General features: G+C 44.7%; 1 protein-coding gene across 3 annotated transcripts in view; it reads right to left on the reverse strand.

Annotated features, from left to right (window-relative positions):
• The window catches only part of CYRIA (CYFIP related Rac1 interactor A), a 105027-nt gene that overhangs the window by 31738 nt on the left and 51983 nt on the right, over nt 1-21306 (reverse strand). For 2 of the 3 annotated variants that reach the window (XM_045884122.3, XM_045884121.3), the window contains exon 3: nt 18556-18651. The exons of the other annotated variant lie outside the window; for it this stretch is intronic. The gene's annotated coding sequence lies outside the window, so the exon portion shown is untranslated. The remainder of the gene's footprint in view (nt 1-18555; nt 18652-21306) is intronic. 3 annotated transcript variants of the gene reach the window in all.

Here is a 21306-nt window from a genome sequence, read left to right on the forward strand (position 1 = left end):
TTTTCAAAGAAATGACAGTGTAATTGCATGAGGGGATCAAACCAACAGAGAAATACAGATGTGATATATATTTGCAATCCCAACTTAACAAAAAAGAATAGGGAAAACATAGTTTTACTAGGTAATCAGCAAAATTTCTACTGCTCTCAGCTCTAGACATTAAACTATCTTTTTCAGGAGGCCACTGGTCCATTCATTCATTTGGCACATATTCATGGAGCCACAGTTTGATGCTGGGTGCTGTGCTCTTTGGAAGGCATTTCTCTACCTCGTGACTCAGACACCTCAGTTTGTAAAGGATCAACTTGAAAAATCATTGGACCAGTAAAAGAAAACCGCAGGGCTGCAGTTTTCTGTGCACGGGGCTTCAGACAGTGTTTATGCTGATACAGGAATTCCTAAAAATATACCACTATACGAAAGATGTGAGGAGTGGAGAGTGCTTTGTGTGAGACAGTATGTAGCCAGCAGTTCCCCTGGATGCAGAACGTGATATTTTAGTCCTCATAATCCTCCCCTGAGAAAACACCTGCACACATCATCCATGGAATAGGCCACTAATGTGAAGCTAGAAAAGAGCCTGGGGAAGCCTGATTGCAATCCTAGTTCTGCGTCCTGCTACCTCTGTTAGCCAGGACAAGCTGCTTAATCTCTCCAACCTCAGTCTTCTCATCTGTAAAATGTATTTTTGAAATGTATCTATTTCATTGAGTCCTGAGGATCGATGAGATCAAAATATAAAATGCTTTGCAAATCACTTACAGGAAGTACTCAAGAAATGTTATGTACTGCTGGTATGGATAATGATGATGACAATTACAACCATCATCATTATCATGATTATAACAGCCTTCAAATACTTATTTAGGATTATCCTATGCAAGATGGGTTAATAGGTTGTATGCAGCTCTAGGGAAGAGAGCTGGGGTCACTGAAGAAATAACTGAAGAAGATCTTCATTCAATGTCATGAAAGAAAAAATTTAACCATTCCAGTCATCTGAATATCGAGGGATTTGCTTTGTGAAATAGTGAGCTTCCTGTAACTGGCAGTGTTGAAGTAGAAATGTTCTCCATCAGCCTGTAAAAATATTATAGAAGTGAATTATGTGTTGGGCAGAAGGTTGGACAAGATACATCTTAGACTTCTGCCATCTTGAGACATGTATCTGGGCATGTGCGTACATGTGTGTGTGTGTGTGTGTGTGTGGTGTGGTGTGTACAGAGATACACACCCGCACACGTGCACTGGGCAGCAAACAGCATGCTTCTCTCTTCCAGAAGAATCTTCCCTATTCTTTCTGTCATTTTTCTCTTCTTCCTGTGCCTTTATGCACATTTCTATTTAAGATATTTTTGAGCAAAGCTCTGTATGAGGTAGATTCTGCCAAATTAAAGCTTAGAACTGGTGTAGTCCATCCCTGCCACTGGGCAATATTCACAAATCCTCCTGGGTCTCTTGGAAAGAATCTGTATCCAGCTTAATGAACAATTCCAATTCAGACCCAGAGACATTTCTGGTAGGAAGATGATTCTACTGTTTAGTAGCAGTCCCAACTTTCACATAAAATGCCTTAATGGAAGTTAAATATTCTTGATTTTCCTTGTTTTGTGCTATTAATGTGTCACGAGACGTGAATGGATTTAGCTCCTTCCTAAAACTTTGTCTTGTACGTGATTTTACTGTCAGACTACCTGGGCAGAAAGTATGTCAAGCCTTTAAAATTAGTAATAGACACACTCAAATATCAGCCAGCTACAGAATTCTATCTGTTCAAGAGGTCATTTCAGCTGGCTGGCTGATATGGTCAAACACTGCAACATGATTCTAACATCAACTGCGGTCAATTAAGGAACTCCCAGTATTCTAGATGTTTCAGATACCCAAAAGGAACTGTCTGGAATGATGACTTTGGGACATTATGTAGTATTAGGGGTGAAGTCCAATCCTGTGGAACCTGCATTTCCATATACACTCTTTGAATAAGTACAGAAAGATTTGATACTTCTTGCTCCTCTTCAAGGTCACTAAGAATTCATGGAAGTGTATTCTGATTTCAGGTCTTCAAAGTGAGTTAACATCACACAGACGGTCACTGAGAAGAGACCCCAGAGTCCACTTGGAAGGGACCTTCATCTGTGGGGTTTCCACCACCGCCCCAGCCATATCCTCCTGGCAGTGACTCTGCAGTCTTTGCAAATAACTCCTCACTGCATAGAAAATACATCTCTATGCAGCACATTACGAGTGAGATGGTTTAATTCATTCATATGAAGATTTTTAAAAAATATTTTATCTTGTTCAATAAAAGAACGTAAGATAAGTTATTATACGCTATTAGAGAATGCAAATACTTACATAGCAAAAGCGGGGAGAAGAGAAAAAAAAAGTAGAACAGGAAGATGAAGATAGAGAGGCAAGGAACACGTGAATTATAGGACATCTGGGCCTCAAGGTCTTCATGTTTACTGGAGATGAGTGTTCAATTTTGACCTAAGCTTTTGCCGGCCAAAGCAAAGGAGAAAAAATGGTCTCTTTCAAGATTTGGTGTCCAGAAAATAAAAACAAATGGGTTATGATGAAGAAGTAGAGTTTTTTTTGTTTTTTTTTGGATTAAAAAGAAAAAGGAAAAATTGATCATAGCTAAGAGGCAGCTGAGACAAAGAGAAATCTCCTCTGGCTAAGAGTAGACAGAGGAAGTCATTCATATCTGAGGAGGAGCCAAGGATCCCAGCTCCCACGGGCACAGAAGTGGTTTCGCAGCTGAATGAGTGGCAGAACAGCTTGGCAGGCAGTCCGGGGCTGTGCTTGAGAAAGCGGGAATTCTGGTTTCCACGTTGTATTTGGGTCTGTCCCAAGGGATGCCAGCTACCTGCCATTCTCCCCTATGGTGTGGGAACTTCTATCAGAACAAATACAGAAACTCAGCAGGAGCTCTGCATCTCCTAGGAGGACCTTAACCTGAGTCCCTTAAAATGATGGTGATTCTGATGATGATTCTTGGCAGTTTCTATAAGGAAAGAAGTTGTTTATATAAGTTCCAGGGACAGGAAAATTCTCCCCGGTAATGCAACAGGGGGAGGAGAACCATTTTGAAGGAGAGAAGTATAGCCAAAAATGTAGATGCTAAAGTACTAAAATACTAGAAATAGAAGTCACAAAAGAGGATGGTAAGAGGGATTCCAGGCATAAAAGAGGTCAAGTAATAATGTATAGAGCATGTTTATTACTTAAAGGGTATGTTGTCTATATTGTGAGGTGTAGGCTTACTTTAAACACACACACACACACACACACAACTCTTTTGACATCTTCGGAGATCATCTTGAAGTGAAGCCTTCCTGGGACTTGCTATAGCTACAGTGTGCACCTGAGTGTTGTGAGATCTGAATTCATTTGTGCGAGGAGAGTCTGGTAGAGGTGCAGCAAGGGAAGAGAACAAGGTCTTGGCTATCGGATGAAGAGAAAGGAAAGGTGTATCAAGTTGGGTAAGACCTTATTAAGGGGTGGGCCCTGCAAATACACTCTCTGACTCTTTTACTTGGGAGGTCTCTTGCTTTTAGAGGATAGCATTGGAAGGTGGCTCTCATCAATTACCACTCTGGATGGCCCTTTGCTCTTAGAGGCACCAGTCTTCTTCCACGGCTGGATTTTCCAGGACTACCCTTTCTCTACCAAAGCAAAGGTCTACTGGGTTCTTCGCATGTTGGCCTTAGTTATTGGCTGGACCTGTTTTCCCGTGGCATTGTAAGCTAGGATTCACGGAAAAAGATTAAGACATAGTCTTGAGGATGTGAAGCACAGAGTAGCTCAAAATAACAATATGGCCAACTGGTGTTCTCAAAAGATGTACACCGTAAGTAGTAGATGAAGGAGATCACCCAGGAAAATTTGAAAGAGCTGCACAAATATAAAGCACCATCCAATTCTCCCATTATTCTAGAGCAATTCATTTCAGCTGTTGAGTCCTGGGTTCCTCATCTTACATAATGGTCATATAATAATATCTTCTGCATGATGTTCTTGCAAGGACTAAATGAAATGGGCGTGAAAAGATTGTGTATACTGTAAAATGCCATGCAAATATCAGCTACAATTATTCAACATTACAAGTCATTTTATGGTTTAAGATATTCAGAGAATCAAAGAAGTATAATATCCCCTGACTTATATAAATTCCATTTCTCTTCATCTTTCATGCTTGGTCTCGTGAGATCCATGTTTCTTTATGCAAATCACTTTCACTATCACTAGGTCAATATTTAAAGGCATTAATAGTTAACACCGCAAGATATTTTTCTATGTGCCAAATACTGTATTTTAGATATATTTTTCTTATTTTATCTTCAAAATATACCTAGGAGAAAGATACATTTTCTAAGGATCAGAAAATTTAGGATTATTAAAATTAAATATAGAAGCTGATTGAAAAAATATAAATCCTTATAAAAACCCAAAATTTTCAGAAAAACAATATTTATGCAAGTTTGTAATAATTAGAGGTTGGGGTCTTCAGATAAACCTGTATACATTATTAGCCATTTCCAACATAAAAATTCCAAGCATATACAAATGCTTCTGAAAATAGGAACAACTAGGTCACTCTTTTAGTAAATGTTAGAAAAATCATTGAAAACTGCAAATTTTAACCAAATGATTGTGTCTATGATTGTGTCCAATTTCATAAATATAGCATAAAGCCCAAGAAAAACATAAATATCTAATGAAGAAAACCCTGCCAAAGTGACTCATGAAACATCTCCATTGAAAAAGAATGAAGTGAGGATGGGTTAGCCTGGTGATGGGTATTAAAGAGGGCACGTTCTGCATGGAGCACTGGGTGTTATACGCAAGCAATGAATCATGGAACACTACATCAAAAACTAATGATGTAATGTATGGTGATTAACATAACATAATAATAAAAATAAATAAATAAATAAAAAGGTAAAAAAAAAATGTCAACATAACTTAAAAAAAAAAGAAAAAGAAAAAGAATGAAGTGCCAAAAGACAAAGGGGTAACGTATAGATTTGCCAGCAATCTAAAGAAGAGGAAGTTAGGATTATTGCCCACTCAGTCCCAGGAGACTTGGTTCCTTCCAGTGTTGGCCTTCCTCAACACTGATTCTCTTGATGACAGTGACCTATCTAAATAAAAGGAAAAAGGAAACTCCTATCCCAAGACAAGGGAATCTGATAGCAGTTTGGTGGAAACTTTCTCCCCTTCCTCCTCCCCCAACTTTGTTTTTAAAATTAAAAAAAAAGACACCTGTAATAACTACTGGAGGGATTTAGTCAATTACTCATTGAACACCCTGACTATACAAGGCACATGGGGGTGGGGTATGCAATGACAGAAGGCATGGCCTCAGCACTCAGGGGATCCATATTCTATTTAGGGAGATAGCAACAGGCTTAAGAATGTGATCCACCCAGGAAGCATATAACACATTTCTGATAAATGGTAAGTGCTCAAAAATGTTAACTGAATGTAAAAATAACAGTATGTACTTGGTACATATTAATAACCAATCAGAAGAATTATAGCTTATTATTATTATTTTTAAAGATTTTATTTGACAGACAGAGAGACAGCAAGAGAGGGAACACAAGCAGGGGGGGTGGGAGACCGAGAAGCAGGCTTCCTGCCAGCAGGGAGCCCGATGCGGGGCTCGATCCCAGGACCCCAGGATCATGACCTGAGCCGAAGGTAGACGCTTAATGACTGAGCCACCCAGGCGCCCCTATAGCTTATTATTATATTACTACTATACACGAGAGGGACAAGAACATCCACAGTTTATTGAGTGCCTACTGTGTGCGTGGTGCTATGCTTGAGCTTTCACACATTTTAGTTCACTCAAAACTCATAGCAACCCTTGAGTTCACTATAATTATCTTCATGTTTATTGGAAGAAAAAGAGGTTCAGGTGGTGAAAGCATCTTTCTGAGCCCTGCAGGAGAATAAAAGATAAAATCATCTTTGACTTTGAGAGTCTGGGACCCCGAAGTCTATGCTCTCTTCCCCACAGGAGGAGACCTGGAGCACCAGACCCTTAGGTGGCCTCTGTCTGGGGACTTTGGGAGTCCATGAGCTGTGGAAACTGCATGCAGGCTAACCTGCTATCACACGGATGCACTCTCTCTTCTTGGAAGAGGGTCCACAGTTTCTGTTCCATTCCAAAGTGGCCTGTTTCACATGAGCACTGCTCAGTGCCATAGATAGGGAGGGACGTGAAAACCATGGCAGGTGGAGTGTCCCAGAAAAGCTGGCTTAATAGAAATGAGCTGTCCTGAGAGCATGAAGCACCCTATGGATCTGGACTGGCCAAGAGAAGCCCCCCAGCTGGGGGGTGGAGGGGGTGGGATTTAGGGATGAGAGGAGAGCAAAAGGCACAAGCTGGGTGACTCATCAAGTCTTCCAAATACAGAGGGCTTATTCCTCAAGGTTCTTTTACTGCTATGTAATTTTGAAATGGGTTCTTTCGCATTTTTTCCCCAAGTAGTCTAGAATGAAGGCGTTTCTCTAGTCACTGTAGGAGTGTTAACAATGACTGTAGAGACAGGCCCACATGTCCCTGCCAAGGGAGGCCCTCATCTCCCATGGGCGACAATTTGGGATGTGCATGTGGTATTTTCTATGACTACTTTCTTGGTTCTGGGCGCAAAATGATTTCCATTGGGAGTTAGCTTTAAGCTTCCTCAGTAGAAAACAAAGACTCTTAAAAAATATTTCTCTGCTAACATTTCCAGTTCCAAAAGAGAGGAGAAAATTAAAGGACACACACACACACATACACACACATACACGTGTGTGTATGTGTGTGTGTGTGTATAATTTGGAACTCTGTTTTTGTTTGGAAGGAAAAATTGAATAATAGCATTAGCTGTATTCCCAGAGTGTAAAACCAAATAAAACCAATCTGAGCTTGCTTTTAAAAAATGTGGTCATAGTTTGTGAGGAAATTAATCTGTTTACTGTAAGTAAGACATAACAAAGGACTCAGGCCCAGGGTGCAGACATTATTGTGAATGCTGACCTTTTCCTGCATCCACCAGAATTCCAACGCCAATTTTCTTGATTAGAGAATAGGCCCTCAGAAGATTTCTTTAGTAACTAAGACTATTTGAAAGGAGAATTCCAAAGCCAAGATCACCTTTATCAATAAGAACAGAAGGTGAGGAAAAAAATAGATAAAACAGTAGCCCTGCCGGGTTTTACCTTCTAATATTTTTTTCCTTAAGGTCTAAGATGACAAATGCCCAATGCCTCTATCAGAAGGGATGGGTTTTGTTAGCATTTGGAATGAGCCAATACCTTCCAGAATCTAAAATACTTAACATCCCTGTCCCTGGTGCAAAGATTTTAAGAAATCAAAGACTTCGTGGGCGACTGGTGGCACCTGGTGGCTCAGTAGGTTAAGCATCTGCCTTGGGCTCGGGTCATGATCTCAGGGTCCTGGGATTGAGCCCCACATCAGACTCACTGCTCAGCGAGGAGCCTGCTTCTCCCTCTCCCTCTGCTGCTCTCTCTCTCTCTCTCTCTCTCTTTTATTTATTTATCAAATAAATAAATAAAATCTTTTTTTTAAAAGAAATCAATATTTTGCGACATAAGAAGTCCTGGTTGATCCTAACATTCTTCTGCAGCACAGCAGACAAGCCACAGACCAATCACAAACACAACAATGACATATATTCATATAATATCACACCTTTGTCAGAAAGGTGTCTGGCCACATTCACCCTCAACATCAGCATGTGTCAAATGTAGAAAAGGTATTATTGGACCCATTTTACAGACCAGAACTCACAGGTCAGGTGTAGTGTCTTTCCCTAAGTCTTCCAGATGGATTCTGGACTTCCTGATCCAGAGTCTCAAATGTCATCACAATATATCCTATATTAGAACTGGGATCATCTTTTTATAGCTTCTATTTTTACAAAAAAGCACTTGCTCAAGGACCCAAAACACATTAGGGCCAAAGAAGGGACCAGAATGGAAATAGCCTGCCTCTCGATCTCATGCTCCATCCACCAACACAAAAAGTAAATGGGACATCCAATCCATTCTTTAAGACATAAAAAGTACAGTGCAGTGTGTTGTTGCCACTGGAGGGTTTCTGCTCCAAGTCCGTAAGATCTCACCAGAATGTGCTAATCGGCAACCTAACAGGGACATCCCCATGGATGGTTCATACAATTGTGCACACTTCTCTCTGCCCCTCCCTTGATTATCCTAATTCTGACACACTCAGCAGAACTTGCCTGCATCCAGCAAATACCCCCAGACCGATCTTCCTGACTCGTCTTGTTACCCTGCCATTCATCTCCATACGACTGGCAGCACCCTCTCTCTAAGCACAAATCTGATTATGTTACTTCCTTGCTTAATAGGCTTCCACTGCTTCCCAGTGCCTGCAGGATAGAATGCATTCAGATACATGCACTGAGCACAGAACCTGACCTCTGGCCTCTGCTCATCTCCTCTGTCCCCTGTCTTCCTCCCTATCCAGGGACCCTACATTCCCCCCACACCCTGTGTTTCTCTAAAGGAGCCCTGCGCTTTATTGCCTCAGGGCCCTTGCACATGCTTCTCCTTCTGCTTCCAATTATTATAACAACTAACATTTTTTAATGCTTTGCAGGCCATAGTGATGAGAGCTTCTCGTTTATTAGCATATTTTAATTTTTACAACAACCATATGAGGTAGGAACAGTTATTATCTCAATTTTAGAGATAAAGAAATAATCTTCAAGATTTAGAAACCTTCTCAAGCCCACAGGTGGCAGAGCAGGGTCTGGAATCCAATTCCATGTGACCTCTAAGCACTAGTTTTGGCAAGTGCCTCCCTGGAATTCCCTTTGAAGTATGAGTTTGGAAACCAGGGCCTTCAGAAGGAGCCCCCTGACTCCTCCCTACTCTTTGACCCCACCTCAGGTAAAACAAAATCCCGTCCCTCGAGTGAGCTCTACCTCTCTCCGTTCATCCAACATGCTGTGTTGACTATGTCACGGTGCCTATCAGCCTGGACCGCGAGTGATTACACGCTTTCTCCCTTAGCTCTCTCAAGGTCCCGTCTTCTTGGGCAGGGCTGTTTTTATACCTTACTGTACGCCCAGCACTTAGCACAGGGCCTAGAACACAGTTAACACTAAAAAAAATAAGCAATCCTTAACTGCTCTGCCCTGTGGTTCCAAAGCATCATTAGTCTAGGGCAAAACATGAAAAATAAAGGCTATGTCATGAGGCTTGCAGAAAGCTAAAGCTATTCAAACATGTTTATGCAGCAGCGTTTTTTATTTATTTTACAAAGCAAAGGTGACAGTTGCATCCTAAATTCCCAAAGTTTGTTTTGAAATTTTACTGGTTTACTGAAATTAAAAAAATCTCAGAACTGCTAACCTGGTCAGTTACTTGCCTGGACTCGGGAGCAGAGCTCCAAGGGGAGCCTGGTCTCGGCTCTCAGGCCAGGGCCTCCAGCTGGATCCTGCTATGGGCCTTACGTAGTTTTATCTGGAGTCTGACCTACTAACTACAACAGCGCCCCGAGATGTCCCCCAGCAGAACAGAGAAAAGCAGACCAGCTCCGGCTTTAGGGGCTGTCTGTGAATTTAGGAGGGCTAGTAAGATAATCTACCTTTCAACCTGATCAACAAGGTTCAAAGCTGGAGAAATCATGACAAGGACCAGGATGGCAGGGGCTGCCCATGACACCAGAGGCTTGTGGGCTCCCCACACTGCCCTGCAAAGCAAAACAACCCCTCTGGCTTGCCGCCCATGAACCATCAGCAGCTTTCACGGAGATGTCCCAGGAGGAATGATAGTCTGTGCTGTGATAGTCTGCTATTCACAGGGCTCCCAGACACTTTCTCTGGTCACCACAGAACCCCCCGGCACACCATTTACACGACCTGACTGCTTTGAATTAAAAGCAGAACCAGTTAACCATCAGCCTGCAATTCATTAGATACAAAATAGGTGGCTTTAAAAAAAATACCTCTCAACTGAAATAAAGGTGCCTTGCCTAAACAAAATAAGCACCTGTTTTGCTTGGGGCGGGGGGACAAAATGCACCAACGGAATGACGTAGCTCAGCTTATAAATTCCAGGAGCCGGAATCTGCTAAGCCAGGTTAGCGATTTTAGATAGCTGGGCTGGGCTGGAATGCCCTTCCCCATCTGCCACTTCGGTAACGAAGCCGTAAGGTTCTCCGTTGTGTTGCCGAACGGGTTGCCAAGAATCCAACAGATGATTTCATTCTGAGATGAAGGAGGAAAACTGAAGTAGAGTGAGTCTGTTAAAGCACTTTCATCTGACAATAAAAATGAGTTAATGGCTAAAATGTGTTTTCAAAACGTTTCAACACTACAAGTGATGTCATTCGACTGGGAAAATGCCTTGAATATTCTCATCGATCATTAATACCACGATGTCCCTCAAAAGGGCTTGGCGGTTCCCGTGGAATACAAACTACTAGAGTCCAGTCGTAAGACAATCCGTGGGAATTCTCAAAACAACAACAACAAGAACAACAACAAAACAACAAAAAACCAAGAGACCACTATGGAACGCAACGATTAAATGCAGGTTTAAAAGAGCCCTTTCAGTATCTGAGTTCAGTTTTCTAAATAGACTATTACCTCATCATAGCTAATTTCCCCATAAACACCAATATTAAAGCAGCAAAAAGCCTCCAAGAAACGAGGGCAAAATCCGATTCTTTTTTAGGGAACGGAAGTCAACATGCCCCCCGCCCCCCAGTTTCAAATGTTCGTGAATATGGAAACAATCAAGCTGGGGCTTTGCTCTGGACCAGCCCGCCGCTGGGAAGTCATTAGTGAATTTGTTCCCTTTCACTTGTGAAATCAAGAACATGGTTGTGAGCAAACAGGTTGATCAGTCTGCCCCTGACCGAGGAGGAGGGCTGACAGTCTCAGCCCACCCAGGCCAGTTCTGCTTAATTTCAAAGGGGAAGTGACCCCTTGCAGAGCCAGCAGCCTGGGGACCTAAGCGTTAGTCTTGGAAAAGCCTTTCGTGGGGTAGTTCCTTGACTTTTCTGGGATGGCCTCAGTTCAGTCTAGAAACTGAAAGGAAACACCAAGAAGTTACTTAAAATTTGGGCTGTCCAGACCAGGCCATCAGTGATTTAGATTAAACACTGTCTATTCTCTTGGATTACAAATCTCCTTTTTCCAGAATTCCTTCTCAGGTAAGTAGCTCAACAAGCACACGGCCCCCCCCTCCTCTGAGGGAGGAGCTGAGTCCTGGCGCATGTGCTCTGGGTCAAACCCGCCTCCCTGACTCTGCTCCCTGATCTCTGCTCCTCCCTCCTCTCCCTGAGTGTTCCTTCTCAAGTTTCCACTTCCCTCCATCGAACCTTTAAATGTCGGTCTCCAGTTGTCTCTCTTCATACCTTTCCCGCCCTCTCAGGTGACACCCTCCGACTCCCAATTTTTGCCCATATGCTGAAGACTTCTCAATCCCTAGCCCCAAACTGGACCTTCTTCCTCAACTCCAGGCCTGCAAACCTAAGTGAATTTCCTGAAAGCACAGCGATTTGGGTTTGGGTTTTAATATCCTCTGCAAATATCCCTCCCCTCCATTGTTCAGTGAAAAGCATCATCATTCAACTAATTGTATGAGCCAGAAACCCGAGTGTCATCTGAGATTTCTGCACCTACTATACTCCACAGATCCATTTTCTTCCCCAAACTATCCACTTAACGTTCTCATCTCCCCGAGACCCACCCTTCTCCGTGCCTCCCCTTCGCCGCAGTATCCCCTTATCGCCTGAGTCACTCTCCCCAACCCTCCCACCCCCACTAATGCAACACCAGATACTCCAAGCACCTCAGATCACGTACTAGTCTCCGGAGCATGTCACAGGAAACGTCACGTGCAAAATGATTGCTGGAGGATTAAATCTCTTCCATTTCTGTTATATTACAATATAACATTAAAAAAAAAAAAAAAAGAAGATTTCCCCTCATCTCTGCCTGGTTTTCATTCCATGGGCAGCTGCATCACAGATTTGTGCTTGAAGTTTCTTTGCCTCCATAGTTCACTGTCAGGTGGTAAAATATGACCTAGCAGGTTGATGCACAGGGAGGTGCTATTGGAAGAAATCCTTCTGGGAAGTGAAAGCCCCCTGGAGAATCCCACCCACCCCAGTGCCGTGGGTTGACTTGATTTGCAAGTCTAGGTTTTCAGATGCTGAGTTTTCTTAAACTGGGGCCCACCTGTATACCCAAGGAGACTTGGAATTGACATGTCAAAGCATTCGGGATATTACTTCCCAGGTCAAATTTATTTGGGGGGAGATGTCAAAAATTATGTAAGTGCCAAAAAGACCAACAAAAGCCATTTCACATACTAAAAACTTGAAGAATTTGAAGCCAATGGAGATTGGCATGGTCCATGATATCTCAAGCGTGAAGGGCATCTAAGGGCCTGAAAACCTCCCTTGAAATCTCAGAGGTAGGAGTGGTTCTGCTTTTGTTTCCAGTTTCTGAAGACAGCCATCGGCTTGATTGCAAAGTATTGTTCATGGAAGACCAAACTAACATTTTCAAATAGAATCCCTGGCTTGAACCCCAAGCAAGTGATCGAGGCCATCAACCTGGGCTGGGACGGGAGAGGTGGGTGGGGCGGGTTGGCTGAGCACTGGGATATGTGGCTCTTGTGCAAGGAGCTGCTTCCCGAGGCAGACTCCATGGCTGAGTGGGACGTGGGGTTAGCTGGGGAAGGAGGGCGTATTTTAGCATAAATGTTTTCCAAGCTGGCTGTCAAATTAAGATAAGTACAATTTTTTTTTTTTACATGGTATTCAGGACCATAAAAACTGACCCAGAGGTCCCTTTCAAGTTTCAGCTCCTTCGAACGCTATGTACTTTGGTCACACCAGAATATGGACAGTGCCAACAGCTCTGGCCTCCTTCTTGCCTCCCCCCCTCTTTGCTTATGTTATTCCCTTTGCCTGGAATGCCCTTCCCCTCTCCTCTGCCTGCCGATGTTCTGTCTATCTTTCAAGACCCAAATCAAATAGCATTTCCTCTCAGAAACCTCCTACCTGACTCCCGGGCTGAGTAAACAACCCTCCTTGCTGTGAATTCTTTCAAGGGCTATGTCTTCTTCATTTTCAGAATGTTACCCATTTCACTCCCTCCTTCCTCCTCCACCCCACCGAGCACCAAGCCCAGGTCCAGCACAGCACACAGCCCTCTGCTCGGAAGTGTGACAAGAGTCGTCTCCGCATAGCTACAACAGTGAGATGTCAGCTTTGAATACATTCAATAGAGAAAACAGTCACCGGTAAGAGGAAGAGGTCAGAGAAAAAGAAGCATGTCCCCAAATAGAAATATGATCGCAGATGACTTCGAGAATGTGATGTAAATCAGCCTTCTCAGAAAAATGCACACACCCACACAGACCCACATTTTTTTTTTTTTTTTGCATATAATTCCAGGAGGTACTATAAACACACCAAAGCCCGGGGATGGAAATTCCTCATTTGTTTTAAAATCACTGATTTCAGTGTATGGGCAGCCAGACAGGACGAGGAAGGCATCTTCAAGTGTGTGGACCATGGACCACACTGAAAAGGAAAGAGAGTCGTTTAATGGGAATACCATGTGCTCTGGACACCTTGGGCAAGTCCTGCTACTCTTCGGAATCAGAGTTTTCCTCATCTGTAAAATGCAAATTATAATACTTCCTTTGCAGTGTTGCTATTGAGGAAATAAAGAGAATGCCGATTAAGCAGCTGGCGTGCAGTCAGCCCCTGAGAACAAATGCCAGTTTTCTGCACCTCCTGTCGTGCGTAGCCCAAACTGCAGCCACCACGTAAACAAGTCATTTCCCTTTTAGCAATAAATACTGCACTGCTGCTTTGGAGCAAGGGAAGAAAGCCGACTCAGACCACCGCCTCAGTGAGGACGTGAAGCTGGGTGCTGAACGGCTGCTGCGTGCTCCTTCGCCCAGCTATTAATCATACAAGAGCCCATTTATGACAAATACAGGTCCCTCCCTTTGCATGACAAGGCGTATGGGTCCACAGAGCCCCATTATCCAAAAAAAACAGAGCATTGTGGGCGACGCAGGCGAAGCCGAGTGCACACACACAAGCGGACATTGTAAGGCTGTTTGCACAACCCCGCAGTGCTCCTCGAGGATTTCCTGCCAAGGAGACATGTAGATCTCATAGTCTGCTGCAGACATTTGCTCATTCAACATGGCTTCAGGCAGCGGGCTGGAGAAACCCGGGTGCGTGGTCCCCTCTGCTGGCCATCCCCGGAACTGCATGCCGGGGATACTTGGATGATGGAGGACACGAGGCGCTCTCAAGGTTCCTCCAGCCCCGTCTCTCCTTTCCCTTCTGAAGCAGTGCGGTGCGACAGGCAGAAGCTCGGGGGTCTGGAAAGCCTAGTTCAGATCTCTAAGGTACCATGTACTAGCTGCAGACCTTGGACAAGTCAGATCTTACTCTGCTAGATGGAGTCCACCGCACTCATTTGCCTGCGGCCTGGCCTGACACAGAGGACAGCAGAGCGGAGAGCCTGCAGAGGGCCAGTGTGCCATAAACACCTGCCTCGGGGAGGGTGGGCATTGTCCTCTGACCTCTGGCACTAGGAAATCAACAAGCGCCTCCTGGTAATGTCTTTGCTTTAAACTGTAGCTGACGTTTAGAGCAGAGGCGTGACTCTGTCTTGTATCTCATCACTAATGCTTTTTTTCAAATCGTCCCCCCTTGCTTTACATAGTGTGCCCTGTTGGCATGGGCAGCACTCTGTGTCCCCTCGGGCTTTATTTCATCCTGCACCTGAAGTGCCCGATCTTCAGGCCAGGCTTAACTTGAAGGTGGGGGCTGAGCTGGTAGAAATTCTCAGCTGAAAGGTGTTTGGCAAGGATGAGAGAAAGACCATGCCCTTGAACTCCTTAAACTGAGCTGTGATCTGCTTCCTGATTGATGCTCAGCATAGCAACAGCAACATGGACTTGGGTTGAATCCCAGCTCAGCCAGCTTATGAGCTGGGTGGTCTTAATAAATGTTATTTAACAACATTTACTTCACCTCCTTGAGTCAGAGTCTCAATATGAGTAAAACACAGATTATTTCAACCTCTTCAAGGGTGGTTTTTGGAAATAATGAGACAACAGAGGTAAGCAGCCAGATGCATAAATGGTAGTTGCCATAACTCACTATTACTCTTGTTATTTTTATTGTTCCAACCACCGGTCTGAGTTCTGTCCTCCCGGCCATGACGAAGAGCTCCTCCTTCCTACAGTTATTGATATCTGGGAGGGCTTTCAATATCATCTTAGAGATGGATGCTGATGACTTCCAAATTCTTCCCTGTTGCCTTGACCCCCCTCGCTTGAACTCCCGACTCGTATATCCAATTGACTACTTGACTGTGATAAACAGCTGAAACTTAACATACCCAACATTAAAACTGCCCTGTTCCAGTCTTCCCCAACTCAGCCAATGGCAATTCCATGTGTCCAGATGCTCAGTCCAACAAAGCTGGTGTTATCCTTGACTTCTCTCTTTCTCTCATACCCCATAACCAAGCTAACAAATCCCATCAGCTATACTTTTAAGATGTATCTTGAATCCAATTGCTTCTCACACCCTTCATCACCAGTGCCCTAGACCAAGCCACAAGCCATCACCTCTTGCCCAGAGTATCGTAGTTGCCCCTTAAACAGATTTCCCAGCTGTCACCCTTCTGCTTAAATCCTTTTAGCAGTGTCCTATTTTACTCAGAGTAAGGCACAAGATCCCTATCAAAGTCAACAAGTCCCTCTGTGATGGTACCACAAAGTGGTTCATCTCCTGCAACTTCCCCTCCTTCACTCTGCTTCAGCCACCTCTGCCTCCTCATCTTTTCTTTTTTTGAACTTACCACGTATCTTTCTGCCACAGGACCTTTGCACTTGCTAGTCCTTCTACCTAGAATGTTTTCCCCCAATATATCTGCATGTTTTTTTCTTTAGGTCTCTGTTCAGGGTTTATTTTTCAGGGGAGCCCAACCTAACCACCCAGTCCAAAATTGGATTTCACTTCTCCTCACCTCACCCCACCCCCAGTCACTTCCTTTATTTTTCTTTTTAATCTCTGACATATGTACCTTCAACTCCTAGACTAGGGCCTGACACATAGTAGGAACACCACACATATGTTCACATATGTTCATTTGGAATGAATGTAGTCATTCATTCATGAACAGAACTCCCATGACCCCATGGAGCTCTCTGTTAACAAAACCTAAGTTTTTTCCTCCATATCCCATGGGAGGAGACGCTCTCAGGTCATCAGATATTTTGGTCAGACACGGCCATTTGCATAAGAGTGAGGGAGAAGTAGCCACTGCAGGGGATGGGGAAATGCTGTCCAGTGAGCATGGTCCAAACGAGGAACAGTATGAAACTGTAAAAGAGAAAGTGTATTTTGGAGGGGAGGGCAGGGGAAGGGAGGGAGGAAGAGAAGGTCAGAAGAATCAGCTGAGGACTGATTATGTAGGAACTTTGCAACCAGAGAGCGGGAGCAGGGACATTCCTGGGCAGAAATGCAGCTTGGCACCTTGGGTAGGTCAGATGGCTATCGTGTCACCCAAGGCCAAATGGACACAGGACATAACATTGACCATGATGCCTCTGTAATGCCACCAAGTGCACAGAGAGCCATGGCCTCTGCGTCCTAATCTCATTTTAGCCATTCATTTGCTGCAGAACCTTGGGGAAAGTCATTTCCCGGCTCTGAGCCTCATCCTTATCCTCTATTGCCCACCAGGACTGGCTCAATGAGCTGGGAACTCCTCCCTGCCCCAGAGTCCTAGAGTTTTATACAGTAAAAATGTGCAACAATTTCCAAATATGCATCCAGGCAACCTAATGCCAAATCGTGAGCTAAGTTCATTACAACAGGGATGGACCTTCCATGTAAGTCACAGCATTCCACGCCAACAACACTTTCTGCAAAAGCCGCCCTGGTCTTGCTCCTTGAGGCCATTTGGATTTCAAGTTATTTGGCAAGGACAGTGATGGTAGACCCCCAGCACTTTCAAATGTTCCATGCTGTATCCGAATCGGCCACTGCGGCCATCATGGAGTGCTAGAGCGTTAGTCTGTGAAAAACAGTAGTAATTCTGGAATCTGGTGGAATGCTGTTCTCAAGCGCTTGCGTATGCTGGAGGCAGCAAATGTCATGAAACGCATAGGCGCGCAAACTACAAACGATTTTCATATATTCAACAAAGTGGCTCTACGAAGCAATGCTCGGACAGCCTGGTCTCATCTTTCCCGTGTCTCCAAAGGTCTAATATGACATGCTCTCATTTAGACACCTTCCCTTTGGAACTTGAGGAGCAATTGAGGACCTGCCATGCCCCAGCCCTAGAAGCCCAAATCAGCTCTCATTGCAATTATAATAATAGTACAATTGTAACATGAAGGCGCTAGGTTGGGGATAATTTGCAAAAACCAAAGCTCTGTCCTTTGGCTTTCAAATTTCAAATTTAAAAAAAAATCCATGAGGTGACAAAGCGATGATGTTAATACAGATCCCAAGGCTCTGGGAGTCTAGTTATATTGCCCACGAAATGGCAGCATTTCATTGGAATAAGTAATAAGCTTTTTCAGAATTTCTAGAAAGTACCACTATAACCGAAGATTTTGTTTAGTTGGCAAAACTCTACTAGCTGTGCCAGGCTATCAATTTATATTCAATATAATTTAGCTGATGGCCCACCACCAAAGAATTCCAACACCTCTCCTCATCCTGGCCACTTGCTCCCAAGTTTAAATAACCTCTTCCTTCCGACGACCCTAAGATCCTCGATACCTAGCAGAGTCCTCAATAGAGTTTGGAAAGTTGACGAATGGTCTAAGGAATAAGTACATGAACATTCGCTCATTTTAGAGACCCGTGCTCAGTAAGACTCGGTCCCTGCAGTGGTCTGAGAGCACAATCCAGTGAGGGCAAGAAGCCATGTTCAAAGCCCACTGTAGAGCATGGAGCGTTCTAGGAAGGCCTGTGGTTTGGGTGAAGGGAAAGTGTTCTGGAAAAGGGGTACAAGAGAAAGGGTGATTCGTCTGGGCTGGAAAACACTGGAAAGGTCTCATGCAGAAGGAGGCTGTGGAGTTGGGAGGGAGACCTCTCAGTGGACATCTGGCTACTGGGGAGACCCAGAGCTGGATGGAAGCCAACCCCAGGTCCCTCTGCTGAGATCACGCCCTCTCGGTGGGGATGGACGAGAGGGTCTTGGGAGTGACAGCTCTCACACGCTCAGCTTTGCGGTCCCTGGGCAGATCCCAGTCTTCTGGTTATGATGAAGTGGTGGGACTGGTTTTCCTATGTGCATTTACACCTGCTCTCAAGGTAGTTCTCTGCCCGGCAGACTCCCATCCTCCACTGGCCTGGGGCCTGTCCTGATGCCTGTCCCCATTCCCAGGGTGGGGGGCGGTGTCCCCTGCCCTTTGCCTCTCACCAGAGCCCTTGGAGTCCTCACATACCACCCTACCACCACCATTCCAGTCACTCCTGCTTACCTGTCTGCCTCTCTTCCTAGAAGGTGAAAACCTCCAGGACAGGAGCTAGGACTTACGCTTGAATCCACAGCAGGCCACTCAGGGAATACGTGTTTGCTAATAAATGGAAAAAAAAATGAGTGGAGAAGTGACAGCATGAATGCCAAAATCTGTATCCATCTAAGATCTCTTGAGTCCCAGCCATTTACTTAGAAAGAGAAAGAGAGAAGGAAGGAGGGAGGGAGGGAGGGAAGGAAGGAAGGAAGGAAGGAAGAAGGAAGGAAGGAAGGAAGGAAGGAAGGGAGGGAGGGAGGGAGGGAGGGAGGGAGGAAGGGAGGGAGGGAAGGAGGGAGGGAAGGGAGGGAGGGAAGAGGGAGGGAGGAAATGTTTTCCCCCTTTCACCTAGTTTTAAAAAGATGTAACTAGTTTCTGGCATATGGAGAAGCAGACAGGGATCTCATGCTATGCTTGAAAATTGAAAGAAAGAAAATTTGAGTCATCTGAAAGGCCAGCTACAGTCTCAGGGATGCACAAGTGAACTGAAGACAGGCAGCAGGCTCTGAGAATAGCCTGCCTCACCGGCTTGGAGGAGATGGCCAGCAACTCCTCACAAAGAGAAGCCTGTGACTGGCCCCGCCTTTGGCCCCACCAATCAGCTTCAGAGGCCGAGCTGGGAGAAGCCCAAGGTCAAGGACAGGCATGACAAAATAACATGTCTCAGGTCCATGAATTCCCACTTGTGGATGCCTCTTTGTTTTTGAAATATTTTATTTATTTATTTTTAGAGAGAGAGAGAGCTGAGGGAGGGGCAGAGGGGGAAGGAGAGAATCTTAAGCAAACTCCCGGCTGAGGGCGGAGCCTCACATGGGGCTGGACCTCAGGATCCTGAGATCATGACCTGAGCCTAAATCAACAGTCAGGTACTAACCAACTGGGCCACCCAGGTGCCCCGTGGATGCCGTTTTGAATCAAATTTCCTGCACAGTGAGAATATGTAAGGCTGAACCATGGGTGCGCTTTCGGAAGTGGGTCTTGCAGGCAGGTGGGCCGGCGGGAAGGGAGTCTTATCTCAGGTGAGGATGTGCAGCTTCCGTCACCTTTCCTACCACATATCCCAGCTGACACAGAAGGCCCTGAAACTGAAATCCTGGGGACTCCAAAGACGACTTCAGTCATCCCCTGCTTCCCCACATCCTCGTTGTCAGATGACCACGGTCACGGCCACTGGCAGTCCTGGGCTCCGTGCTGTTTTAAGCGCTGCCCACAAATTATCTCATTTGATTTTCACGATGACCTTCAAAAGCAGGTACCTTGTTTAGTTTTAAGAATTGTGAAAGTGATGTCATGCTGCCAAAACCCAGTTTTTCTTTGGGCAAATACAAGGGCTTGCAGTTAAATAGGCTCTCCACTAAGAGGCATTATCGCCTCACGTTAAAATTGCCAGACCAGGTCAGGGTAGGGCCTTCGAACAAACGCAGAAGTTTGTAAAAAGGACAAAGCAGCAGGATCGATTTCAAAGTCCTGGATATTTTCTAAACATTATTCCTCTTCGTAGTAAACAGTGTTCAGATTCACAGCTGTAGTACCCAATGCTTGCTTAACACCATAATTCACTTAATTCCTGATCAAAGTCATTTCAAAAGCACTGGTCTTAACCAGGCTGCCAACAGTGAAGCCATGGCAATTGGGGGAAAAAAATCACTGGATTCAACCATTTGGGTAAGTAAGCATCCTCCCCAGCTGCTCTCACTAATTTCTTAAGTCGCGTTTGCCACCAAGGGAAACATAGCTTGTGACTGAATCACCTTGACTGCAGTTGGAGTGGAAGAGAAAGAAAAAATGAGGGGGAGGGGGAAGGCTGAAATTCTATCCTCAGCTTATCAAAATGAGTTTCTATAGTTTACTTTGGCCCACCTGGAAAATACTCTGAAAGTGTAAATTAGGATAGTGGGAGATCCTCCATTAGTGACTGCACCCCCACCCCCCGCCCCGGCGCTTATAGACAAGCTATTTCTACACAGACGTACAATGTTGCTCTTGAGAGAGAGAGGATGCTCCTGCAGGAAACCCACAATACACAGAGAACCCAGCAAAGTCACCATGGGACTTCCCTGTTTGGATTGATCCACCAAGACCACAATTAAACCAAACAAACAAACTCACGGAGTTTATCTCGAAATTTATGTTAAAGGCCAGCCCTGCTCTTGATGATTCAACCACGCACTATCCTGATTTCAACTTTACCCTGCAGCTGGGGTTCCCAGGCTGGTGGCCGTGGCCACAAATGACTATGTTTGAAAGCTCTGCTCTCCAGCAGCCTCAACAGATGGCTCAAGTAGTGTTTAGGTTGCATCTTAGTCCTACTTGAAGATGGCAAACTTTTATTCCAATATGAGGTCTGAGGCTGCTGTGCGGTTTGCACCAGCTGAGAACCCAGCTAAATGAAATAAGCTCAGGTCCTGTGGTGCCCAGCGGAGTGTGGGAAGCACCATGGAGAGACTGCGGAGACACCAGCTTACCTTCCCAGACTAGCCTGTGGCCTTGTCTATATGTTTGAGAAGCCCTGCCCTAGACTAAAGATTGGAAGTTCCAATGTCAAGCCCTCTTTCCTTCCTGTAGCTCAAAAGTAAGTGGCTGTTTTAGGACGAAGGGAATCAGGAGCTTCTCCTGTACTGGATTAACATGTATTTTGTTTTATGAGTGTTTCATTTATTGATCCCACTTGGCACACATGGAAGTTCACAAAATAATCAGGGATAGCTTTTTCTGAGC

The sequence above is a fragment of the Mirounga angustirostris genome, unplaced genomic scaffold (genome assembly GCF_029215605.1).
Source record: "Mirounga angustirostris isolate CCGP_5_RB_7025 unplaced genomic scaffold, mMirAng1.0.hap1 SCAF_10, whole genome shotgun sequence".
Taxonomy (NCBI): Eukaryota; Metazoa; Chordata; class Mammalia; order Carnivora; family Phocidae; genus Mirounga; species Mirounga angustirostris.